Below are 27,449 nucleotides of genomic sequence, written 5' to 3' on the forward strand. Positions count from 1 at the left end.
TATTGATATAATTTGAAGTGATTATGTCATCTTTATAACAAAAAATCTTGGAGACTCCTGGAGTACCACTAGAAGGAGTCCGCGTACCACCAGTGGTACCCGTACCACAGTTTGAGAACCACTGCGCTACAGATATCTGGGTGAGGGTCCTCACTGATGATCTTAAATAACTCCTCTCTTTTCCCTCTGCCAGCGTATCCTGTGTTATGAAGACACAAAGAAAAAGAAAAATATTGGTTACATTCCACTTATTCAATGATCTTGAATGATTTGGATAATCATCCAAAATATGCTCCATTTGTTATAATTATTAAATATTATGTTCAAAATATTGACTTACCTTCATGCTGAACCGCCCGGGTGCCAAAATATAGGCTTAAATACCATTTTAACTGACTCTTCGTGCAGGGTTTAAAATGTTCACGGGAACTAAACGGACAATGAAAAAGGTTGCATTTATTATATTGACTGTAGGGTAAAGATAAACCCTTCTGAATTGTTATGTGCATTTTTTAAAACAAATTCAGGACACAGCTGACTGAAAATGACTGACTGAATATAGATAATTTGGTGTTTAAACCTGTTTGTTTACCACTGTGTGCAGTTAAGGAAAAGTTGGTAACAATGGCTATTCCGATCAAAGATTCTACAGCGCTTGAGAGCACCTGATCGAAATTGAATGTACCTCATGTACACAGATGGCACAATTTTTTTTAATCGGAATGACAAAAAAACTCCATGTAAACGTGGCTTATGAGACTTATTTAAACGGCTTATGAGACTTATTACCATGTAAACGGCTTATGAGACTTATTTCCCTCAGATGGTACCGACCAACCTCTCTAGCTCAAGGACCCCTCCGGACTAGACTCCTGATGCCTTGTATAGAGTTTTTATTTGCACTAATGAATTGCATTTGTTTGTTCTTTGTTTTAGTTTTTATTCTCCTGTCTTAACATTGTTTTGTTATTAATATTGTTAAATAAAATATTTTTCTAACTTGACACATGTACTTTCATAATGGTTACATATTTTGAGCACTTTACATTTTAATTTATCAGTAAAACCATGAGTGCTGATTACCCTTTAAACAGTTTGGATGTTACTGAAGCCAGGAACAATAACAAGAGGTGGTTTTCCTAGTCATACACCTTTCCTCCTCTACCCTTGATCCCCTATGTGCCAAACAGAGTCTCTCAGGAGTACAGAGTTCTGTTTAAGTCAAGTCAAGTTAATTTATTCATCTCCCTTGGGAGAAATGTGGTTTAGAGACAGGGTACTGCTGCACAGACAAACATGGAACATACAAAGACAACAGTGCATAGAGACAGTAAAACATCAAACATAGAAAGAAAATACATAACAGGTAACCAGATAGGGACCAGAGTGCAAAAGGATCTGAGCTGTGCACTTTGCCCTACCTAACACTCAAAACTACAGTGCTAGTGCACATTTAAAGTGTGGTGCACAATAAAGTGCTGGTGCATACTAAAGTACTGTGTTGGTAGCATTGTGATGGCCAGGGATTGGTTTCCAGCCCTTCTTCGCTTGGCCCTGGTCAACCCTGGCCCCTGCTGCACAGAGCATACCTACTCTCAGATAAAGGGTCAAATTTGGCTTGACCCATCAGGCCAGCTGTCATGTTTCTGAAAGGTGCTACTCGTCTGCGTCCAGGCAGATGTAGAGAACTCTGCTCTAGAGAACTGTGCTCTGCTATGAGGGTGAGTGAACTACATGCACTCTCTGTGAGTGCTGAGTGCTTGAGGAGGGAACCTGAGGATACAGGGGTGTCACTTTGGCCGAACGCATTCTTCCTCCCTAAGGTGGTGAACCCCCAGTCGGCTAACCATGCCATTGAACTGGAGGCATTTTGCCCTGAGCCAGCTTGGCAGGAGTGGCTCTTCATGTACTCTGCCCAGTTAGGACATTGAAAACTTATGTTGATCACACACAGCCACTGAGACAAGCTCACACACAACTGTTTGTGTGCTATGGGGATAAACTGGGTCCCCCAGTATCTAAACAGCATCTGTATCACTGGCTGGTTGAGACGGTTTCTCAGGCCTACTCCGGGCATGGTTTCCCAATTCCTGACAGACTGGTGGCTCATTCCACAAGTAGTATGGCCACTTCATGGGCAGCTTTGAAAGGGGTTGCTCTTGGAGCACTCCACGTACCTTTGCCAAATTTTATATCGTCAATGTAACTAACGGCACAATCGGTTCCACTGTTCTCATGTCGGTTGCCGACCAGACTGGTGATGACAAGTAATCTTCTGTCCCTCATGACAACTGTTGATGTTACTCATCTGTAAGACTGTGGTGACGGTCAGAATGAGGTCGAAATAGAATGAAATAGATGACCATAACTAATGGATCTATGAGGCCGAACAATGGCCGTCAACATCTCTTGTCGCTTGGAACGAGCTGAGGTGTTCCAGGCAAGAGGAAGAGGCATGTTCCCAAATATTGCTGCAGGACAGCTTCCAGGTCAGTCACATGACTTTGTTGATATAATGGTCTCGTGATGGGTAGTAGGATGGCATCATTCATGCCGGTCATCTTTCGGTCTCATAGTTCCATAGTTATGGACATACATTATGTTAACTTATGAGGCTACTAACATTAGGCCAAACTAGGTTCAGTACAGGGGACAGTAGCAGTTTCTCTGCCCGGGTAGCTAATGAGCTGATCCACCGACGTTTGTACTCAGGATACTTTGGTATGAAATTCGCACATAAGTTTTGCATAGTAATTGAATAAGCTTTGGTTAGACTCCAGAATTTTTAATTTTGAAATTATTTGTTTTAGTTTTCCAACATAGTGGACTGGCTTCAAGGGTGTTTTTGTTTAAGCTTAATTTTAGATAGATGTTCAGGATTGTTTTGTATGTTTCAGATAGATAGATAGATACTTTATTGATCCCCAGGGGAAATTCAAGTTTCAAGCAGCTCTGCAAGGATTTGTGGTTATGTTTGTGCAGGTCTACAATACCATATTTGCCTGAATGTTTCCCTAAAAAAGGGGGAGTACGGTAGTAGTAGGGAGGTTACAATATTTGTGCAGTATAATAATCATGTTTTTATGGGAGGCTATATTGTGTTTATCCATTAGGCCTATAGATATCTGTTTTTAAGTCAGAGGTTACCAACTTTAAAACAAAATTATTTCAATAGTGCAGTTTATAGTGGTTGGAGATGGTTTAGGATGGTGGACTGGTTCAGTATGATGTTCTCGAACATGATATGTTTCCTCTTTTGACAGCCACATTATGCCCATTCAGTTGCATCTTGTCCATACCATACATTAAGCAAATGTTCACAGTATGATATTGGACTTTCATCTGTATACCACAATACTGGTATCTTGCATCAACCATATAATGCACAGATTAATTAGGATTCGTAAGGTCTAAATATGATCAATGGTTAAACAAAACTTTTTTAACAACTGAGACAACCTGTAGCCCCTTTAAGATTGGGCTTAATCATGGTCCTCATCAGGTCCCTGTGAGAAATTCAAAATCACCAGTGTGAAATATTGGTCCGGATACACCTTTGTATAAGACTGAAACTTGCTCACTATGCTTTTAGCCAGTGGAGGGCGCTGTAGTTGCAAACAGAAGGCTGTGGTCCTTCTTGCCAGAATCATCAGCAATCCAGATTGTTTCCCAAGGTCTAAAATAAATTGGCTTTGGTTCAATACTTTGACCTCACCACGACCCTGGCATTCTTCATCGGTTGCTGTGCTTCCCCTTTCAAAACTGTCTCCCCCATTAGATGCTGTCAGTTTTCAGATTCACCTTCACTGAATTTTGTAGGCCGTCTTAGGCCATCTGCTTGTATCTGGTTGTAGTTACATCTGATTGACTCAATGAAACCTTATGGAAATTAAACATCAGCATCATATCGCATTACTGTAAGCAATACATGTCCATACATTTTCACTGATAACCTGATTCTGAAACATTTGTATCAATTGTTTGTATTTTCCTGCCCTCCAGAACTTCATCTGTGTTCTGTGGTCTTCCTCTAAGAGTCAAAAAAGAATGTTCTGATTAAAAAACAGGCTAAATGTAACTGTAGACCATGCTTATAAGAAACAGCAAGGGTTTTGATTATCTTGGCCATTTTTCAAATATTCAATCATCTTTACATGCATGCACAGTTCTAAATGTTACGGAAGAGGTGGTGTTTGTTTCAAAGGTTAAAGAGTTATCTAATTCATAAGACATGGATTGGGCAAAAACATGTGTTCTTCCTGTGCTAAACAGCTTCATCGTTTGTGTGTGATGCACAAAGTCATTTGTATACATGGATATAGACCACATCCAGTGTGTGTGTATTTGTTTTGTGTGTGTGTGTTTGTGTTCTTATTGTGTGTGTGTGTGTGTGTGTGTGTGTGTTTGTGTTCTTATTGTGTGTGTGTGTGTGTGTGTAGGTGTGTATATTTGTAAGCTACCTCCACACATCGAGGGGATAGGGAGAGCTGAGCTGCAGCTGTGCGGGCTCCTCAGGTTTTCTGTGATCTCTGGACCCGTGAGCTCCATCCCTCAAGTGGAGCACACAAAACCACACTTCGCTCTGATCCTACTCCAGGCCTCAAAACCCTGGCACCGCGCCATATCCCAGACAGACTCACTCCTGCCGTCCAGGCCCAGGAAACAGACCACCATCCCAATTGCATATACACACATTACTGTAACACAGATGCAATACATATATACCCACACATACATAGAATATACATATGCACTAATGTATACATTATTTTTACACACAAATACATATACTCTCCTTTATAATCTTGACATTGTCTCTTTTTCTGTTATCATCAAGGTGAAATTGTGGAAATTGTATGTTTTATTGACCCCTCATTATCTTTCATAGTGAGGACATTTTTTTACCTGTGCTCAAATAAATATCATTGCCCCAGTGAACCAATTTTTGTTTTGTTTTGTTGTTGTCCATTTTAATACCCACTGGCACTGTCTATATATATTTGCCGTATTTGTCATATCATGGCTCTTCATTGCACCAAATGATTCAATAAAAATTTGGGGAGTTTCAGCAGGATTATCTTCATTTGACTTATGGCCACACAAATATCACTCGGCAAGCATGATCAATCTGCTCCTCTTTGCTTTTTAGGGAGCTGAGCTCGGGAGAAGCTGAGAGGCGGGGGGTTGTCGTATTTGTGGTCGTCCCGAACAAAGCAGACCCCCATCTGCACGGTTGACAAGAGTAAACAGAGAGACGGGACTTGAGCCGAACTCCAGGCACTGTGGCTTTAAGCGAGTTTGCACACTTGTGCAATTGGCAGTGGGCCACTTGGCCACGTAAACACCCCCTAATCCTTTTTCCAAGGAGCTTTCATCACTCATCTCTCTCTGGCAGATTCGCCCCTGACTCACTCGCATTCCTGCCAATCTGCCCTCGAGTGAGGCGAGCTTCCACAAGGGGGCAGTCTTGCTCCTTGGTTGCTATGGTGAAGAATACCATGTTGTTGCAGCATTATTCATTGCTTCGGTATGCATCTTGCTTTGATTTGCCCCTGAAACTGAAGCCTTGTGTCAGTAGTTTTACTCTTCTTGCAGGGGGGTTAGATTAACTGTGGGAAGGTGGATTGTGTCTGGTTTGTTTACGATTGAAGCAGTAGATGACCTAAATATAACAATTCAGCCAGTTTCATACTTTTTCGCACCAGTCCCCATGAAACCTCTGTAAATATCTCTTGTTTAGTATGATGGTGCTTGGCAAGATTTATGTTGTTATTGATGCACATTCTTGCTATGCAAACTTTACTATGGGTATTGTGTGTGTGTGTATTGTGTGTGTGTGTGTGTGTGTGTGTGTGTGTGTGTAGTATAAAGGTACTGCTGTGTCTGTGTCTGCCATACTAATGCAGTGTAAATATATATTAGTGAGTATCATTGCCTGTTTGTGTACACTAGGTGTGGAGGGCATTTGCAGGGGAGGGTGCAGGGGAACCTGGGAGTTTTGATTTCCCCTGCTCCCAAGGGGATCCAGTAGACACTGGGTAATTTGTAGTGAAATTTCCAGCAGGGTTAGTTTTGCAGGTGGCATTGAGCACAGGGCGTGGTTGAGGAGTGAGAGAAGCAATTTGCTGTCTGCGGGGCCCTGAATATGAGCATTGTTGTGCAGCGGCAGGTCGGTGTGTGCCGTTGGCTTGCACGGTGAGCCGGGGCTGCACCCACAGAGAAGCAGTTTATCATTGGCGTGGCACAAGGACAAGGGGGCACTGGACATTAACTTTGTACTCGTCACCCCTGCTGCCATAGTGTTGACTTGCTCCCTGTGGTCAGATGAATTGCCTTGTAATGTGGCTATTTCTGTGTGGCTATTCACAGTGTGTATGATAGATGTTTTGGTTTCCCCCAACATGTGCTGTTCTTCTGTTGCTGTTTTAGCAACTGATGTTTGTATGGAGAGCTATGTACGGTCTTGGGTGTGTCAGTTGTGTTAGCTCATGTCCAGACTGACCTGTTGAGTGATGTAGAATGATCTTGAGCTTTGCAAAATATGTTATTATTATTGTTATTATGATTACAGGTGCAATGGAAATGAAGTATGAATGATACTGATTGTGTCTAAATGACAACAACTATTTCTATGCATGTGTCTGTATACCCTTACTGATGTGTAAAAAGTAGTTGGTCTATCAAACACACACACACACACACACACACACAGAAACAGCGATAGAACACAAGCCTTTTATGGGTCTTTTTTGTGGATACTGCGTGGGCGCTGTATGACATCCAATTGTTTTGGTTCCAAATTAGCAGCTGTGTTTTCCGAGCGGATTCCTCGATGCTTGCTTCATGTTATTTCAGGGAGCGTGGAAAAGTTCACAAACAACTCAAAATAGTGACCCCTCCATGGTAGCCTCCGTATGACGTGACCCACTGTAAGCCCCAAGCCTGATGTGGTCACATGATGCAAAAGCTCTAGATCTCATCCACTAAATTCATTAAGTATAAATTATCTAATGTTTCACTGCTATTATCATTCCAACATTTTCAGGACTTCTTGGGAACGTACATGTCCACATCTAAGCAGGTGTATTTTTTAGCAAGGATGTCACTTCATTATTCATTCATTATCAATTTCTGTGTATGAAAGGTGCTATACAAATAAAGCTTATTATTATTATTATTATTATTACTTTCAATACAAGAAAGGATTTTACATGAATTTTCCTATAGTCTTTAGTTTTAGCAAGATAAGGGAATGCCGTCTGCTCTAAAGCCGCTCGAGGTCCTTGTGTTCAGCAATAGGCTGATGACCAGATGGGAGGATCTTGTGTAATTTGCGAAGAACAAAAGGAATTCCTGGCCCAGGGTATGCTACGTGAGCAGAATATAAATAGTCAGATGACTCATACAGCACCATGTCACCTTGAGGGGGTGGGGGTGGGTAAATTAGTGAACACTTACAGTCATTATTTCTCATCATCCTAATTCCATGTGTACCAAGGCTGGGCTGTGTTTGGTCAAAAGAGATCTACAGGTGAGATACGAGTCTCCACTTTCTAATTATAATAGCCCTGATTGAGTCTGGGCCTAATTGAGTTTGTTCGTGTTGGATGGGTTGAGTTATAAGCACGGGCAGGATACTGTCTGTTGCATAAAGCCCAGGAAATATATATGTTCTCAAGAAGGATGTCTGGGAGTGTGGTTACGCTGTGAACAAAAACATTGCATCTTCTCAAGAGGCATCTTCTAGCCTACTGCAAGGTCTTGCACGACACGCGCTTGTGGGTTTTCTATTTTATTCGGCCCATTTCATTTTCGAGCAAAAACAATGACTGCACATCAACTGCTGAGATAATTACTGCATGTAGAACCGACCACAACGGGGGGACGCAGGGAGCAGACAGAGCAAGCAAACGAGTGCACTGTAGGCCGTATCATGAGACGCATGACTATGCATTGGGTGGTTTTACACCAGGCAAATTATTTTAATCTCCCTGGGCTTTGGTGTGGATCCGAATAGAAACTCGAGGCTTTGAATCGGCTGCCAGATTATGCATGTATAATGTCCTGCCAGGAGTCAGAGCAGCCCCTGCAACACACATGGGGCCGTCTGGAGGGGAGACTGCGGCGTATTGTTTCAATTTCAGTTGCACATATGCGGTCCTATCTGAGGCCATCATCACTTCAATAGTGCCTAAGAGCGTCCAAGAGCCTGTGTGTTCCCATACGTCCAGTAAAAGTTCTCTTGGAGAAACTCGATTGTTAATGAAGGAGGTGTCAGTAGAGGGAAGTCTCATCTGGGCTTGTCAGTGATTCACAAACATGTGGAGTCTCCCTATACATCATTTCACTGGAGTTAAGGATTTTCTATTCTCTCCGGTCTGGTTTTCTCTCTGGTATGGTTTTCTCTCTCTCTCTCTCTTTCTCCCTCCCTCCATGACTCTTGTTACCATTTGTTCCCTATTTTGTTCTCTCTCTCTCTCTCTCTCACTCCTTCTCTATCCCTGACTTTCTCTCTGTCTTGCAGGGATTTTCCTTAAAGATCAGCAGAAGACACAGCTGGTTGGAGAATGTGATGTGCTGTCAGTCATGTCTCGAGCCCGGCGTGGGTGGCTGTTTTTCTTCCTCCTCCACTGCGGGGGGAGCCAGTGGCGCAGCACCTGTTTTGCATTCCACTGGGAGGCCTTGCGTGGTGGAAACTAGGCCTGGTGTTGAGCCGTGGGCCGCACGGCCAGCAAAACATGCTGCTGAGAAAGGCACTGGGGCTCTGTTTTGACATTTTATACCTTGCTATGAGCCGAGTTTGTTTCATATCATTTGGCCACATAATACACACACACACACACACACACACACACAAAAGTTACAGACAGAGAGAGGGAGAAAGAGAGACTGGAGTGTATGGAGGTGCAGAGGTACATGAAGTTCCAGTTTTTCTTTCTCTCTCTTATTCTTATTTTCTCTGTTTCTCTTCACACACACACAGATAGAGAGAGAGAGAGACACACACACACACACACACACACATGCTTATGCATGTATAAATCTATGACACTTCAACATAATTTTCCATGTTTGACACATTTCAATATTTCAGCTGTCAGATCATATTCACTCAATGACATTGGCTGTAGAAACACCCTGAACCCCATGTGCAGCAGCACAGTAAGGCCTCCATGCATCCCCCTGGCAACACACATCGATGCCAGTCGCTAATATGATTACATGCCCACAACACCGAGCAACAGCCTGGCATGGCGACTGGCATCAGGGCTGGCACAGGGTGGGGGCAGTCTAGCGAGACAGACATGCTGGAAGGAAGGTGGTGGTGGTGGTGTGTGTGAGTGTGTGTGTGTGTGTGTGTGTGGGGGGGGGGGGGGGGGTGGGTTGTGAGGATTGTATTACACACACTGTTCCCTGGGAGACTGGTTCCCTCTTATCGGCAGACTGGCACTTGCGACTGTGTCTGCCCAGTCCAGGCACAGTCCAGTGGAGCAGATCTGGGAGGTCGGTGCTGCACTGGGCTGGCTAATCAGTGCAAATGGACCTGCATGTCCACTTAGTCTCCAGATCCACTTCCAGACAAGCCTGAATGCCACAGGACAGGCAGTGGTGTTTTCTAAAATGGTCAGATCAAGCTCTTGTGTACTATAGAATGTGAGACCCTTTTTGGAGTTGAACACAGGCATGAACTTCAGGTTGGGCTATGGGGCTTGTGTGGTTACTGAACCTGACATGGTAGCCATTGCTGCCACCAGAGAGAGAACAGAACATAATACATCCCTGTTCCTTAGTTCCATCTGTGTCTTCGCACATGAATAGATGTAGAAATGATTGAGGATAGGGGAAACCGTTTTCATTTCTATCATTGATAGACAGGGTTATTATACACAGCACACAATATCTCATCATCCTCCACTATCACACATAGAGGAATGCGACTCAACACTGTGTACGTCTGACTGAGGCTTTTGTGTTTTTCAAAGTGTGGCATGTCCTTGAAACGCTCTGATAAGGGGACACGGAGGAGTTCACATTGAGCAGAAAAGGCACATGCAGTGTTGCTGTGAGGGGTGGAATGGGATTTAGCTCAGTGTGATGTCTTTATCTGTATAGCGTTCGCTCTCTTTCTGTCTTTGGGCTTACTGTTAAACGGGTTTACCTTGTTCGCAGATCTTAGCTGGAGGCTGTTTCAAGCATTGTGGTTGTGGAAAAGCGTTTGATTTATAACACGGACTGGCCACAGCTCTCTTGCAAAACCCAATATAAACAAACCGTAGTGACCTGAGAACATCTGTTCCACTTTATTGAAATGGAAAAAGTGATAAACGGATTGGGGGCTTTATTTGTCATTACATAATTTTAATTGTACCAAATTGTGGCCAAGTCTGCTTATCTGGAAAGAGTTGTCAGTTTTCACTCTTTTTACACAATGTATTCTTATTATAAATAATGGATGGGTGTAACTAAAATAAGTGTAAATAGAATATTGAATGCTACTTGTTATTATGTTTAAGTAAATACCACCAACAATACATTTGTAAGAGCAAATACATTGTGAATTTTGGCATCACCTCAGACAGACATCAGAAGATCACAACAAGGGATTGGGGATAATGGTCTGCCAAGCATTAGTACTGTACCTGCACTTTCCCCAAGAGCCTTTTGCCATCTGCAGTTATCAGCATCTGTCAGCTCTTGCATACATAAACAGGAAGATTAGTGTTTTAGTGAGCTCATTGTTTTTTGCACTTTTAATAATTTTGTCATCACTATCACGACAGCCACAATTATGGCGGTGCAGCTGTGTACTAGTATCCCCACCAGGAGGGAGATGGCTGGGATGGACACGCAGTGGAAAAGCAGTCGTCTGGTTGTGTGGTTGGGCCCCTGAGGTGCCTTGGGGGTTCTGAAGGGTGTGGATGGTGTAGTGCAGTACAACGCAGCACAGTCCTGAGCCCACAGCTGCATTGCTTCCTGCTTTACCTCATCCCTGATACATTTGCAGGCAGCATGTTAAATACGATCAGGCTGTGGAGGCTATAAGATGGAGGGAATGGAGGCAGAACACTTCCAAATAAGCAACATGTAGTTTAGTTTCTTGTTTAGGGTACAGGGTTTTCCAGTGCCATTTAAAACTGAGAAGAACATCTGTGATATGTTGCTGTTTCATTCACCACACCAAGGCGGACTGTGTTGGCCTTGTTTCGTTTACCCGGACTAGGTGGAGTGAAAGGAATGTGCAAATGGAGGGGAGGGCCACAGAGCATTGAGACAGCAACAGCAGCGGCAGTGACCTTATGAGTCATGTCAAAACAAAATACGCTTATTTATCTGTATTGTGTCTTCTGTCAATTCAATCCAGTCTTCTTTTGACTTGTTCTGGCATATTATTTCCAATAGTTCTTTCTTCCATTCCATATTTTTTTTCTGTTCCTTTGAAAAAACCCCAGCTAGACTGATCTATGCTATGTGCAAAACAGCTGTATCAGACCAGGTGCAGCCTATTCATTTCTCTCGTCTGCAACAGTTTTCTCCCACAATTCCTGCTGGATAATTCACGTAACCCCCACTGCCAGGGAAAACCAGATGAAAGCTTTTAATGCGGCACGGGCCTTTTGAAGCCTTGATGGCGTGCTGCAAAGGTGTGGGTTTCTCATTTTCATTTTGTCTCGCGTCGGCTTACCCCTGAGGGCTCCGCCGAGTTTGTCTGACAGGCGGAGAATGCCGCGTGCAAACGTCTGAGTTTTATTACATGTACGTCCCATCGTCCCTCTCAGTTGCATCATCTCCTCACAGTCAGTGTTGAGACAATGACAACCCTTTAAAACAGTAAACATCTGCACTGTTCTGCAGCGTATCATGGCGTATCGAAGTGTAAACAAATTTCAGATTCCAATCATGTTGATCTCCATGCAGTCAAAAAACATCAAGTTTTCATCAAGCTCAGTGCAAATCAGGAATTCACATTTAAAACTGGTGGTACACCACCTAATCAATTCTTAGGAATAACAAGAGTATCAACAGCAAACCTCACTGTCAGAATCAGTCTCCAGACAGGATGAGACATATAGGTGGGTTTTGAAACATCTTAAGCCTTCACTGTAGGAAAGTGCATTGTTTAAAAAGCCACCCCAATTACGTCTAGTTAGGCAGGAAACCCAGTGGTAATTTACTCAAACCTGGGCACGACATGGGGTAAATAAGATAATAACTCCCCCATAAGTACTGCCTGCCCCAGCTGAGAGACCAATGCTGCAATTTGTTAGGAAGATGACAAGGGGTAATGAGAACCACTTGCTGCTGGACTCTATAAATTCTGAAGAAGGGTGTGTGTGTGTGTGTGTGTGTGTGTGTGTGTTTGGGGAGGGGGAAGGCGATTTTGTGCTCATCCTTCTGAAGTGCTTAAAAAACATTCAGCGCACGTCACGCTGACAGCCGCCGAGTTTCCTGCCATCCATCCCAGATGTTCCCATGCAGCTGTGGAGCAAATGTTTTAGTTGAGAGGCTCTGCACCTCCAAAAGAGAACACCAGGTCTTATCATTGGAGTGTGAACACTATGCATGTGTTGGCCTATTTATGTGTGCTGTGTATATATGTGAGTGTATTTCAGTGTACCTACTGTATGTGTGTGTGGGTTTTAAGTGAATGCATTTTTTTTCTTTTTTTCTGTAAATGTGTGTTTATATATCTGTGTTTATGTGTATACACATATATACAGCTGTATGTTGTGTGCACTGTCTGAGTGTGTGCTCATGTGAGTAAGTATGTGTGGTAAATAGAGTATGTGTGTGTGTGTGTCACATCTGAGAAACTCCGCACTAGGAGGCCATCGTGGGAAATGAATCAGGATTGTCACTGGAGTTCACTGTGTGAGCTGTCACGATTGCTGTGACCTGTTTGATGGCTTTGAGGGTGGCTTGTGAAATCTGTCGCACAGATTTGGTGTCTCTGTGTTTGATGCATACATCACAGTCAAATGAGATAACTTACCGTTTTTGCCCAGTTTGTCAGATAGTCTACTGTTACTTGTATAAATAATATTCTGTTGTGGTCACATTGCTCTCACACCCTCCAGGAATAGAGTACTAAAGTGTGACATCATGTTTCCGTAGCAACCAATTTTCTGTTCTACACAAACCAAATTAACAACGTGAAATACATGCCAGACCAAAGTTTTATAGAAAAGGAACTTTTTTTTGCAAATTGATAAGGAGTTTGTGTCTCCGAGCAATTATTGAGAATAGATCGTCGACATGGTGCAATGCTTCCTGAATGCAATCATCAGTCAGAGTCTCATAGCCTACATGCCGATTTTTTTTTCAGGTTTGTAAATAAAACATTTTTTAAAAAGTGTTCGAAGCCACCCCGGTTGACAGTAATAACATTATGTAATCAGAACAGATTAGGCAAATTTACTGTTACGTTATAAACTTTATCTTTCATACTAGCGCAAACTTTTCCTTTTAATACCCCGGAAAAATACATAAACACCTCCACATGTTTCGATCTAGTGATTTTCAAATCTTGAAATTGATTTATTCTTGTTTTAAAAGAAAGAACACAGAGAAGCAATGGAAAATGCCATCTCTGGTTCGGTTGTTTAGAACAGAAAATCTGGTTGCCAGGACAAAGTGACGTTTTCATTTCAGTACTCTATTGCCTTGTTTTGTAATCCTTTCAAGTCAACGACTTTGAAACATTTAATTTCGATCATAATAAAATGATAAATCTACCTTCTGACGGGGGCCAACATATGACATTGTCAGAGAATTACTACATTGGGATATATTACGCTTAGCTCTCAAAATCTCACATAATCACACAGAGATGAGCGAAGTATGTCCCCGCAAATCCACAAAGCCGCGAAGACAAGAGTGTCCGAACGCAGGGGAGGTTATCAGGCAAGAGTGTGATTGATGGATTAGACGAGACAACGGTGAGGACGGATGGAGGATCTGGCCTCATGTCTCTCAGCGTGAGGACAAAGCTGAGTCAAGGAGAGGTGGCTCGAGTGGGTGAGGGGCAGAGGCATGTCCACCCCCCCTTCTCAGCCTCTAAACGAGTGGCCCCTGATGCTAGTCCCTGATAAACACCCCGGTGATGAGCTTTTTATCCAGCATCCAGACCTAGCAGATTCACATCAGGAGAGACCTTGTGTGTGTGTGTGTGTGTGTGTGTGTGTGTGTGTGTGTGTGTGTGTGTGTGTGTGTGTGTGTGTGTGTTTGTGTGTGTGTGTGTGTGTGTGCGCATACACAGCCGTGTTCATCAGTTGTGGATGATTTAGTCTGTCATGTCAGCAGCTGTGCTGAATAGAAGCTCTGTTGGACATCGAGCCTTCAGTCATCCTTTAGCTGGCTCCTTGGCTGAAGAGGTGTTGACGTGATACATCCCTTTTGTTTTTGTTGGTCTTGGATCAAAATGATCATATTATTCTTTTCTGAGAATCTCTGTTAATCACAAACAATCATATTATTCTTTTTCTGAGAAATACTCTGCTAACCATGTGCTTCTGCCTCTCTTCACATCGAGCCTTTTTCTTTCGCCCTCCCTTTGTACACTACGAGAAACAAAGGTCAAATGGCCCACACAAGAGCACTGCTGCTCACCAGAAACACATCTGAATAGTAAATACACTTTTCCTCCCCTGGTCTGTCCAGAGCTGGCCTACAATCACACACTCATCAGTCACTGCCTCTCACAGCCAACCCTTACCCCTCTCACAAACATGCACACACACACACACACACACACACACACACACACACACACACATATACACACACACACACACACACACACACACACACACAGTGAGGCCGTTATTTACAGAGCTGTCTTCCTTGCTTTGATAGAAGATGAAATAACAAATCCCGTGGAGACATGTGCGTTGTTTTGAAGCTCCTTGAGATAACTTTCCCTCGCTTTCTCTCACGTATGATCTAATTGTAGTATATTTCAATACCACCCTGCCCCCCCTCACCCTACCAGTTACCCCCTGATGCCCCTTCCCCATTTCACAGCTCCAACCATGCAGAGAGGAGAAGAGAAGAAATGGGCAGACACTGTGCGCTCGCCGCCCCTCGCTCTCTTGGCCTGCTGGCCTGCCGGCCCCTGCTGCCCGTCATGGCCGCCATCTGTTTCTGCTCGGCGGGCCCGGCCCCCGAGCACAGCTCTCTGGGGCCGTCACATCAGCATCCCAGCAGGGCCCGGGGTTGTGTGGAAGCCCCTCTCAGCATGGCAATGAGTGAGTGAGAACAGGCTCCTCGAGATAAGGGCGCAAGGGGAGAAAAGGCAACCGGATAGTGGAGCCCCCCTCTCACTCTGTCTCCTCACTCTCACTCCTTCTCTCGCAAGCTTTATCTCTTTCTCTCCTCTCTGCTCTCTCAACACTCTCTACCTCTCTCAGCAGTTTTTTTTTCTCACTCTCCTTTTTTTCTCGCTTTTTTTCCGTGTGTATGTGTGTGAGAGTGTGGGTGCATGTATGTATGTGTATCTGTGTGCCTCTGTGTGTAAATGTGTGTGTGTCTGTGTGTATGTGTGTGTGTGTGTGTGTGTGAGAGAGAGAGAGAGAGAGAGAGAGAGAGAGTCTTTGTGTGGACGTGATGAGTGAGAACCAGGCTCTGGGGAGATCACGTCACCTCAGAGATAGCCACCATCGCCTAGCAACCTCACCCTCAGGCCCAGAGGAGGAAGTGAGAAACGAAAGTCGATCCTCTTTTTAAAAAATCATAATAATGGATCTTTTCAACGGGGGGACACAAAAGAGATTAACCCTGATGCTGCCGAGGCCTGTTCCCTCTGTATAATTGGCATGTATGAAGGATAACTGACTCTCAAGATGAACCGTATCATGTTTAAAATGACCCCTTAAACTGGCCCGTGGGCCACCCCTTGACCAAGCCAATGTTTTCCACCCCTGGTGAAATAGAGTTTATCAACATTGTGCATAAATCTATGAAAAGAAGATGATTGTTCTCTGTTTGTGTTTTGAGAGGTCTGTCACCACAAGTTACATTGCAATGCCATAGTTTTATCAATGTTTAAGATAAATGTCAAAAGAGTAGAGTAGGCATTCAGTTGGCCCCACATTCTTTTGATTAGCCTCCACTGGCACAGAAGCACTGTGAAAAAGGGGGGAAATGGATACTGCTTTCCCAAATCACCAACTAAATATTTGGTCCACTTTAATCCATCTGCTTTGGCATAAAGCTAGTTCTACTGAGTTTGAAGAACCAGCAGATAATCCAAGGCCCTTCTCATCTCAGTTAGATAAACATTATGGTGTTTTTTGTCTAAAGCTAGCAAGCTAACTGGATCCTCACAAGCAGTAGTTGCCTTGCAAACATGAACAACCACACAGTTAGCACAGATCAAATCTATAGCTGACTAACAGATTTATTTTGGCAATATCTTTTGGCAGCATCATCCTGTAAAAGCTAAAAAACAACCACACAGTTAGCATTGATAAGATCTATAGCTGGTTATAGAGAGTCCAATTAGAGGAAGTGAAACAGTAACGAACCACAGTAATAGTTACAGTAATAGATATCTTAAAAAATCTATAACCTATATATTTTTTTTATTTTTTTTTTAAAGATCCTTCTTTTAAAGCCATCTGTGAATAACAGATGCCCACATGAAGTCTAACCATTTTGTGAAAAAGTAAGGGCTGCCAAAGTAAGCTTGGAGTTCAGTTTGGAGTAAAACTTGTTATTACTGTAGATGTGTGCATGTTCAACACATCTAAATAGGCTACATCAATACATTATTTCAAGATATGGCCTGCACACTGTTTTATAGGGCTTACAGAACAATTATACTACCAAAAAATGGTATTTTGGTATTGCCCACTAGAGGTGGGAGAGCTTAAGAGGCTCACATACAGAGGTCCAGGAGCAGAGCTACCTCTTGCTACCCCCCGGAAAAATAAAGCCCTGATAATACCAGTATGTATTTGTAGAGCATCTAAGGACCTGTGATAGCAGGACACAGAAATGTGATAGCAGTGTGCTACAGTGTCTGGCTCACTCTTCCACTCTCTTCTCTTCAAAAACGATGTTGGGTCATGTTTATGAAAAAGGTAACTATGTTTAAGCCTAGTAAAAAATATATGGGGCATTCATTTCTGTTAATGAAGGTTAGTTTCTTCACTCCCCTTTCTCTTTGCAAGTGGCTTAATGCTACCTTTCCAAAAGTTAGTTTATTGCCATATTTCTCTATGTGAATGGAAATAGTCTACCACTACTTCAGAGAAGGTAATGTAACATGGTGGTGTTAGGTCCTAGGCTACTATGGTGTTGTTGTTACCATTCATAAGCATTGATATGGAACGGTTATGAAACTTGTTTTACCAGATCTACTTCATAGGTGTCCTGTTATTCAGAATTAATAGCCACCCCACCAGCCAATCAGAAAAGAGTATTTCTTCTCTCCAGGTGATAATGTCAATTAGTTGAGTCGTTATTGATTGATAAAAATAAAACATTATTTTACATACAACATAGCTCCAGCTGCCAGCATGTTGTCCACCATATCTGTGTTAATGCACAGATCTCGTCAGAGTCGTTTAAAAATCACAGATGCGTTGGATGAAGCAAAGTGGAAAAGCTGGCGTGAGAAACGGCATGTGCAGATAGAGGGAGTGAGGTACTGTATGTGTGAACTGCATGAGTCTCATAGTATAATATGTCACAGAGGAACATTTCTTGATTCTCCTGACCAATTCATACAAGGTTCTGCATTTGTCCTTTATGCCCTGCAGATAGCACCGTTCACTATCACATCACCACCCCATTTAGGCCTAATTACTGACTGCTTGTCCAGTGATAGGATTTCCCACACTGTGATGTTGGGCAGAGTAATCCAATAATGCAGTGTGTGCTGTGCCTGGCAGTGCCAGTGAGGGCTTATCTGGCCAAGCGAGGCTAATTATGGCCGCTCTCACAGGAGTGGCTGGCCTGAGCCCGGAGCCTTTGTGCTACATTAAGCTCACTTAAACCCCACAACACTTTCACTCGCATGGGTGAAGTGTTGTGTTGGAGACAGAGTGCCTGCTTTCTCTCTCTGTGTCGGTCTCTTTCATTCTCTCTCTTTCTCTTTCTGTCTGTCTAGTTATTTACGAGTCTCTCCCATATCACTGTCTTTCTCTCCTCTATCTCACAGTATATATATATATATATATATATATATATATATATATATATATATATATATATATATATCATATTTTCCGGACTATAAGTCGCACTGGAGTATAAGTCGCACCAATCAAATGTGTCATGAAGAGGAAAAAACATATATATAAATATATGTTGCACCTGAGTCGCAGGACCAGCCAAACTATGACTTATAGTCCGGAAAATACTGTATATATATATACACGTCTAAATCTGTTAATCTATCAGTGAGTCTGTCTTGTCCACATCTATCCACCTTAGCCTCTCATTTTCCCTTCCTCTCTCTCTCTCCCCCTCTCTCTCTCTCTCTCCCTCTCTCTCTCTCTCTCTCTCTCTCTCTCTCTCACCACTATGCCTGCAGACCATTCCCTCAGAGTCTTTAGTCCCTCTGGCTCACAGACGCTGTGTTCATTTCAACCATGTAACGAGACAAATGATTGTCTTCCTGCTAGACAGAGCAGGAGGAGGAGGTTGGGTTGGTGGCGAGGAGAGGAGAGGAGAGGAGAGGAGAGGTGATGGGCGGGACAGGGAGGGGAGGGAGGGCTGCAGTCCCATACTGCAGGTGCAGCTGGCCCCTGAAATTGCTTTGTTTAAACTTGTCAGGCTGGGAATGGATATATATTTTTTTTTCTGAAGCAGGCTGCATCCTGAGGCCACTGAGGCAAGTGTGAGTGGTGTTCTGTGACGCTACGCTACACTGGGAGAGGAGGGATACAAAAAAAAAAAGAAAAGAAACAAGAGCAGAGCTCTGCAGGCAGACATCTCGGTATCGGTGGAAGGGAGGCTGCTGTGTCCTGGCCTGCGTGTGCGGAGTGAAATCAGAGAGGGTGGATGAAAATAGCACCACGGGCCCATAGCAGTCTGAAGACAGATGAACTCGGCCTCCTCAATAATTTAGTGTTGCCATTGTGCTCCAGCGGAGCCTCCGATGCTCGACTTCAGGGTTGTTTGTGTGCATGCCTGTCACGCTCTCCTGTCAGCCCTATCAATGAATGGAGCTGTTTTCAGAGAGGGACCATTTTTAATTGCTGAGAGCAGTAAACAAGTTTCAATGATTAATGTTGTGGAGCCTTTTTCAGAATGATGCCAGAGCTGAAATCCTAATTGATTGCATGTTAATTGCATTACAGAACGCCGGACTACCAGACTGCCAGACTGCCATCTGAGTCAAGTAGTCCGCCATGTCACAGCCACTCTGCAGTCAGGTCAAGTCATCCATGTTTTAAAGATTACACCCAGTTTACATCAGCTCTTCTCTCCCCAGTAAAAACCTGTCTCTGGCCTGCAGTGGTGCGGCTCCCATCATTTGCATCTCCCTAGCCTCAGGAAATCAAGGCAGCGTGAGGTAGAGAGGCAGCTGTGCGCGGCTGTTAAGCGACGCTTCAGCCCCAAAACAAACATTTGCACAGCACAGGGTTAACAGTGCCATATAAAGTGTTTGCCTTTGGCTCTCTCTCTCTGAAAGCATTTGAACAATGCCAGTTTGATTTGAACTCCCATGGGGGAGAGAGAGAGAGAAGCTGTGGCTTCGGTGGCTGTTTGCAATAGTCCGTGCCTGCGAGACTGAGGCCACTTCCTATTAGTCACCTTCACAGGTCATGGGTGTGAGCTGTAGCTTGACTTATAGCGTGAGGTAAAGTGAAACAAATTCTACAAGAGAAATACCTCTCTCTCTCTCTCTCTCTCTCACTCTGCCACTTGGCAAACTCATCATTAAATAGCCACATTCATAATGCGCCCCGGTGTTTACTGACATATCACTACTTCATTTGCGTTCAATATACCTTACACGTGTGCTGCCAAGACCTATTAGTGCCCTCGAAAATCAGCCCATACAGTGATGTGTTATGTTACTTCTGGAGAACACAGGGGGAGGGAGGAGGGGGCAGGGGGAGCATACGCCTTGCTTTCAGAGCTGTGAATAAGACCTAGTCAGGTATTTTGCCTGGGGTTGTTTTCTGCTGAGTTATGAAGTTGCTATTGTATGAAGGGCTTCCTGTCACATGGAGTGAAATGTTTGATAGGGGGAGAAGTATAACTTTTCCATTTCTCCCTCCCCCTTTTGCTCTCTCTCTCTCTCTCTATCTGCCTATCTCTCCTTTTCTGTGTCTGTCTTTCTCTGCCACCTCTTTCCCCCTTTCTCTTCCAGGATTTAGGAGAGTGCTCAGGAAGGTATACTGTTGCAGTAAATCTGTTCATTCATACTCAATCCACTTAGACAGGCCACACAATTTGCACACTTTATTGTGTTTAATTAGCCACATTTATTGTGGAGCCTTTACTGGTGTCAGTTAAGTAGGTGCTACGACAGGACCACTCTGAACTTTTCATTAGCTGGCATTTACAGTGCACAATATTTATTTTCTTACCTATGGCGCAGAACCATTAAACAGGGATTATGAAGGAAACAGACATCCCATAATTAGCGGAAAACAAGAACTTTTTTTTAACACCATTTGAACAGAGAGTAAGCTTTCCTCTTGTTGAGCTGTTCCAGACACACTATTAATGAAATAGGTGCTAGGGTCATGTGTGTGTGTGTGTGTGTGTATGTGTGTGCGTGTGTCAGTGTGTGTGTGTGTGTGTGTGTGTGTGTGTGTACTTATAGGTTACTCATAGTGTTTGAGAAAGTATGTATGTAGTCAGAGAAAGAGAGAGAGAGAGAGAGAGGGGGAGAAAAAGAGAGAGATGTGTTAAAACTTGGGAAAATACAATAGTCACTTGTGCAGAGAGAGGCAACACTTCAGCCAGTGCATGTGTAGAGGCTTGATGTTATGAACTGTTGCAGTTAGTTTTCCACACCACTCAGAGTGCCATTAATTATAGCTGAGTGTGTGCCGTGTGTCTAAATGTTTTCCTTTGTGCTAAGTCCATTATCTGCATCTCTATCTTCAGCAATGGGCAGTCATTAAAAATGATTTAATAAACTGAATGATAAATCTTACCATCTCAGGGAATACATTAAACACTAATATTCTCACGGTGTATAGGGGGAGGTGTTCTGGGTTGGAAAAACATTTCGGAGCGAGCGTAGTTCTACAATCACTAAATCATAGACGTGAGTGGAGCACTCCTGCGAGAGACATGTCCCGTCCAAGCCGCAAAATTACAGTATCTAAGCTTGTGGCCGGGGGAATGTGAGCAAGGGTTTTCTAATGAGGACCTTCAACATGTTCCCGGCGACCGCAGGACTGTTGCACCTACCGCCAGCAGAGGGCACTGTGGCTCCTACTGCTCTGATAGACCCCAAAGGGAGTTTTAGTGATCAGTCCGTTGATCACAGGTTGACCAGACCAGTAGAAGCCAAGTTGACATTTATTTGCCAAGCAAATGACGACTACAAAATACCCTGTCGATTTCAAAGCCCGGCTTGGATTAATTTCCTCATTCTTCGAGATCACGGATGTAAAAGGAATCGCATTTGACAGGAACCTGCTTGTAGAACATGGAACATGCCAAAGCCTCGACCTCCTCAGGCAGAATCGAGAGGTTAGGCATGCTTGGACTCCCGACACCAGAGGCGGTTTGTCCTCTCCCTCTCTCTCTCTCTCTCTCTCATGCAGGTGCTGATTCAAACCCAAGGGGCCCTCGTTGCAGCCCTTCACTCCCTGTGCAATGGACTGCTTGTTGTCCAGTGATTGCAGTAGGCTGGTCATTTCCAGTAAGTGCGTCCAGGGGCCAGGTCTCAGCAGCCTATAAACACATCTTCAGCCCTGAGGGGCCTCCAAGCATGGCAGCACGGCCTCGGCAGGGCTTAGAGTGATGACCCGTGAGTCATCAGCACCTAACGGCTACCTAATAAAAATCACCTTTCTCTTTCTGGTGTGTGCGCGCATGTGCCTGCCCATGTGTGTGTGCCTGCCTGTGTGTGTGTGTGTGTGTGTGTGTGTGTGTGTGTGTGTGTGTGCAGTGTTGGGAAGTAACGGAATACATGTAACAGGATTACGTATTTAAAATACAAAAAAAAATGAGTAACTGTATATATTCCACTGCTTGGTTGAATTTCCATTGTCCTATGTAATTTAGAATGACCATTAACCGTATGTTATTTGCACACCAATGAAGTAAAAAAGTAGTTTGTAAAACTAAAACTCGTTGTGAAGTTTAAATGAACCGTCACGTTGCATCTGAGCTGTAAAATGCAGACGTTCAGCACATAGCAACATTGTAGCATATGACGGAGGTGGCTTTTAGCTAGATGGATGACAGCAGGCATCAAGTAAAATAGCGATGTTTCAAAACTAAAGTTCATCAGAATCTTGGGATACGCCCGCTTGACAACGGGAGAGATAGAACTAACGACTGGCCTTTGGCCGTAGCAACCATCCATTTAGAACTAGTAACGACAGTTAGTCCTGCAAGTTGAGAAATTTGTTGACATGTGTGGGAAGAAAGTAGTTCTACAAACAAGACAGTTTTAGCGTTTAAAACGTTTAAATTGTAACAGGAAATGAACACAGCGCAAGTGGCAACAGTGGAATAAGCGGGATATTGGACTCCACGGTGGTCTGTTCACAGAAATTAATGCACTTATGAGGTTTTACCGTTTTACAACCTCGACCGTGCATTAATTTGCACAGACTACCGTGCACAGACTACCGTGTGGTCCATTATCCCTTATATATATATATATATGTACATGTAGCCTATGTATCGTCCATTATCCCTTATATATATATATATATGTACATGTAGCCTATGTATCGTCCATTATCCCTTATATATATATATATGTACATGTAGCCTATGTATCGTCCATTATCCCTTATATATATATATATGTACATGTAGCCTATGTATCGTCCATTATCCCTTATATATATATATATGTACATGTAGCCTATGTATCGTCCATTATCCCTTATATATATATATATGTACATGTAGCCTATGTATCGTCCATTATCCCTTATATATATATATATGTACATGTAGCCTATGTATCGTCCATTATCCCTTATATATATATATATGTACATGTAGCCTATGTATCGTCCATTATCCCTTATATATATATATATGTACATGTAGCCTATGTATCTCTCAGGTGGCTCCTTTCTCTTTCCCTCTCTGTTTATATTGATAGCCTAAATGAAAAACCTCTCAGAGAATGTAGAATGTAAAATTAGTTTTGGTTGTAGGTCAATAGGGCCTACAGTATATCCAGCCAACATCTTTTAGCCCAGTATAGGTTCTCGTTTCTCATGTTCTGCAAAAAGGCATTTAACTCTCCTTGTGGTGTTAATTTATTTTCCGGTGTATGCCATGTTTTAGCCTATGTGTAGACAAAACATGACTGTGGTACGTTCTTTGACACAATGGCGCTAACAGTGTTTCATAGGTATCCTAAGTATTCAAAATACGTTACTCAACTTGAGTGATCTAGCGGAATATTACAAAATACATTTTAGGGCATGTATTCTGTAATCTGTAGTGGAATACATTTTAAAAGTAACCTTCCCTTAATGTGTACATGTGTGTGTGTGTGGGCACACATAAAGACAAACAAGATGAGTAACCTCACACACTATATGTTAGCAATATTTTCTGTTTAAATTGACTAAATGTTTTATGTGATGTTACCAGTATTTGTTATATTTATAAATGAAACAGTATTTTGTAGATTGTATTTACTGTAATATGAACTAAAGAGAGTGCATATACTGCACACAATATATGAATCTTTCTCATGATGAGTAATTACACCTGTAGATTTGTTTTTATTATTTCCAGATTGCTATTAAGCTGTATAAATTGGGCTTTGCTGTCCAGAGACCTTGATTTATTTACTGTTAATTTATGACTGAATGAAGCAACATTGAGGTTTACATCCCAAGTAATGTTCTTGCACTGTTAATTGAGCCCATTGGGCCGGATGCAGTTTAACTTGTTGACTTAATTTTCTTGTTCTTACATAAAAACTCAACAGAAAATTTTATGTTTAACTATTTGTGGCCATTTTCCTGATTCGGTAGTGAAGCAAGGGAGGCTAGAATAACAAATAAGCTTCTTCTCCTATGTATCTACATCTGAATCACAAAGATGTATACAAGATCATGCTACCTCATGCTATATCACTGTACACCATACATGGCCACTTGTGTTGAGTGCCAATGCTTAGAATGCAGAAGACACATACCGAACCGTAACAAATATCCTTGGGACAAAAGCATCTGTTGAAATGCTGGTCTTAGTTTTTGCTGGTTGAAATGCTGGTCTTAGTAAATATATCTGCAGCATGTGTCACCAGTTTCCAGGTTAGCTTTTGAGTGAGTGTATGTGTGTTGAAACAGCTGCTTCTACAGCCCAGCCCCCAGCTGCCTCCAAATTGGTCTGCCATTAAGTTGTTATCTGTTTATGGCTCCATCATCAGGCTAGCCTGTGGCTGTTTACACTTGCAGGCCCCTGACATGGCTTAGGAGGCTACTAAGGGGATAATTGTCCATATTACACATTACACGGACAAGATAATGCAGGATTTCCTATCTGCATGCAAAGCGTATTTAAATTGAAATGTACTGTATGTACAATGTGAGTGGCTCAGTGAAAATGACTGGTGATAGCATCTGTTGTGTAACTGTGTGTGTGTGTGTGTGTGTTGAAAAATGGTGATTCTAATGGCATTAGTACATGAAGCAGAGAAAGAGAATGAGTGGCTATCCAATTGCTAAATGACTCTCATGTACTTTGCTGGTTTGGATGATTCCCAGAACGTCCATCAGACAGACCTCTTCTGCCAGCTTTCCTGGGGTTGTGTTTGTGTCAAAGCATTTTGATCTCGAAACTCTTTTTCATACCCATATTATTTTAATGGCTGGTGCCCATGTGTGGAAGGATTCAAACAGAGTTCTGCTGTTTCTTGTTGACATGATTCATCTTGTAAATGTATCAAATTATTTGGCCATGCTTGAGGAAAAGTCTCTCTTTGAACCAGATAGTGGCCCTCAAAAACTTTTAAAAATAAGATCATTGCATAGGGGATTTGCAATGCTCTCGTATGAGGAATAATGTTCTGTACTTTTGTTCTGTAATCCTTTCAGCTTTCCATTATAACAAAAGAATTCATTTATTCAAATGATTTTAACTTACAACACAGTACAAAATCCTGGAATTTGATATAGTTAGAACTGGATGGCTACTTAAAAATTATGAAGGTGTCTTTCCACATGAGGGTTAGTAGGAGAAAATATATATTTCTTCATTATTATTAATTTCTGCGACTGACCAATGTTTCAATGCTCCAGTACAAGTCCAAATAACCTTGATTTCCTCCCACGTTTCAGTAAAGTTTCTTTTGAATCGCAAAATGTAAAACTGTTACAATATTACTATTGACTTGTTATTACAATACTATTATGTGCGGTCCTATCAATGCGCCTTCTCAACATCTACTAACATCTAATAAAGTGCATCATAGGAGAAAGCATATTCCTTTCCGAAAAGCTTTTCTCCCCTTATGCTTGATAGAGTCTCCACATTAATATGGAGAGGGGGCTTATGAGGGTGCCCATGCTGGGCTGGAAAGTTTGAGGGCAGAGAGCATCCTGCTTCTCTCTACCCCGGCCTTCAGCAAGGTCTCAGACTTGCACTGTTGTGTCACAGAACAAACCACAACACATTGTAAACACTCATCATTAATTCTCCTCCGAATCTGGGGAGGACGTGGACTGAATTGAACTTTATGGTCAGCGAATGTTGCTCTTGGCAAATAGGGCCCTGCATATTTTCTTTTTTAACAGTTGTTGCATATTACAGTAACTCATATGATCTATTGTTGTCTTTGATACATTCCCTGGAGTCTAAGTAAAACACAAGAACAATTCTTCAAAAACATATTTTTCCCCCATCCCAGTCAGCTATTGTGTACGGATGCGAGTGAACTAATTTCACAGACTCTGCATAATCCTTTAAAATCCTTCCCCTTCAAATATGGACAGTGGATTTTAAATGCTACTCAAGGTCATGCATGTTCCAGTGAACACACGACTGAAATTATAGATAACCACAAGCTGCATACTTTTAACCACTGTTATTTGTTCGGCCGCAATAGTTACTTGACAAATAGGCTGCAATACAGATTGTCGACAATGATATCCTCAGCCATTAGCCTCCTTTCCCTTGACAGAAAAGGTCTCTCTGATTAGGATGTCAGACAGTGCCTCAAGCTGCCCACGGCTACAAAAAAGAAGAAGAAAAAAAAAAACATAGGAAGAGAAAGAAAGAAGTAGCCATCTGCCTGCTGTCATGCCTGTGGAAGACCCGCGCGTTCACAAGCTAAGGCGTCTATTACCTGCCCAGGCCCCCAAACCCTGCAGTGTGACAGCCCAGGAAACAGGGTGGTTTTGTTATGCAGATGGGGTGGCCGAGGCTGCCAGCCTGAGAGGTAAGTAGACACAGAGAGTAGGGGTAATTGAGTGAATTCTCTGGACACACTCGGCCGAACTGTCTTATCACCGCGAGCAGGCGGCACATTAATTCGCTAATGGAATCGTAATTAAATGATTTATGAAATGTCTACCTTTCATATGACGGCTCTCCGGTGTCCCAGGGTACGCTTTCATCGGTGACAACCTTGCCGTGGATGTCATCAATAAAAGAACGCTCTGCGAGAGTTCAAAAAGACCAGCAATGACAAATGGAACGCTGACTGCACATGGCCTGGATAGAAATTGTAATAGTCTGACAACGGACCTGGTCCTGGATTGGGTCTATGATGGCCCAGAACCAAACCACAATCAGCTGGTCTCTCAGGACCCCATGTGTCCTTTAGACTCAGTAGAATATCTGCATCAGTAAAGCAATTTATTTATTTATTTATTTATTTATTTATTTATTTATTCATTCACATTCTAGTGGCCATGAATTTATATATTGTCTGACTTAGGCCTACACACTACGATGTGGCAGCCTGAAGGGAAGGGTCACGACCAGTCTGGCATTTCAATCCACATGACTCTCTCTCTCTCTCTCTCTTTCTATCCCTCCCTCCCTCTCTCATATGAGTGTTTGTGTAGGTGTATGTGTGTGAATGTGAATGTAGTGGTAGCCTGTTTCTGAAAATCTCCACTACCACCCTTCTGACTCAAAGAGATGCTGAAGTGGCCTTCAGGGGCCAAAATGGATGCCCTATTGGCCCCTGTTGGCTTGTGGGTATGAGTGTTCGATTTTCACTGGCCTGTCAGGGTTGGGGGGGTTAATCATTCCCGTAGCGGAGCAAAGTTACTTCTGCGTGCATAAGAGGCTGACCACAGCCTCCCTGAACATAATTTCAA

At 42.9% G+C, this 27,449-nt stretch overlaps 1 long non-coding RNA gene across 1 annotated transcript; it reads right to left on the minus strand.

Annotated features, from left to right (window-relative positions):
- Positions 1-24,775, minus strand: LOC121724347. Its single transcript, XR_006035190.1, has 3 exons — positions 24,756-24,775; positions 17,810-17,815; positions 1-126 (listed from the first exon to the last, which is right to left on the minus strand). It is a non-coding gene; the product is annotated as an uncharacterized LOC121724347 (long non-coding RNA).
- Between the last annotated feature and the right edge of the window lie 2,674 nt (positions 24,776-27,449).

The sequence above is a fragment of the Alosa sapidissima genome, chromosome 11 (genome assembly GCF_018492685.1).
Source record: "Alosa sapidissima isolate fAloSap1 chromosome 11, fAloSap1.pri, whole genome shotgun sequence".
Classification (NCBI taxonomy): domain Eukaryota; kingdom Metazoa; phylum Chordata; class Actinopteri; order Clupeiformes; family Clupeidae; genus Alosa; species Alosa sapidissima.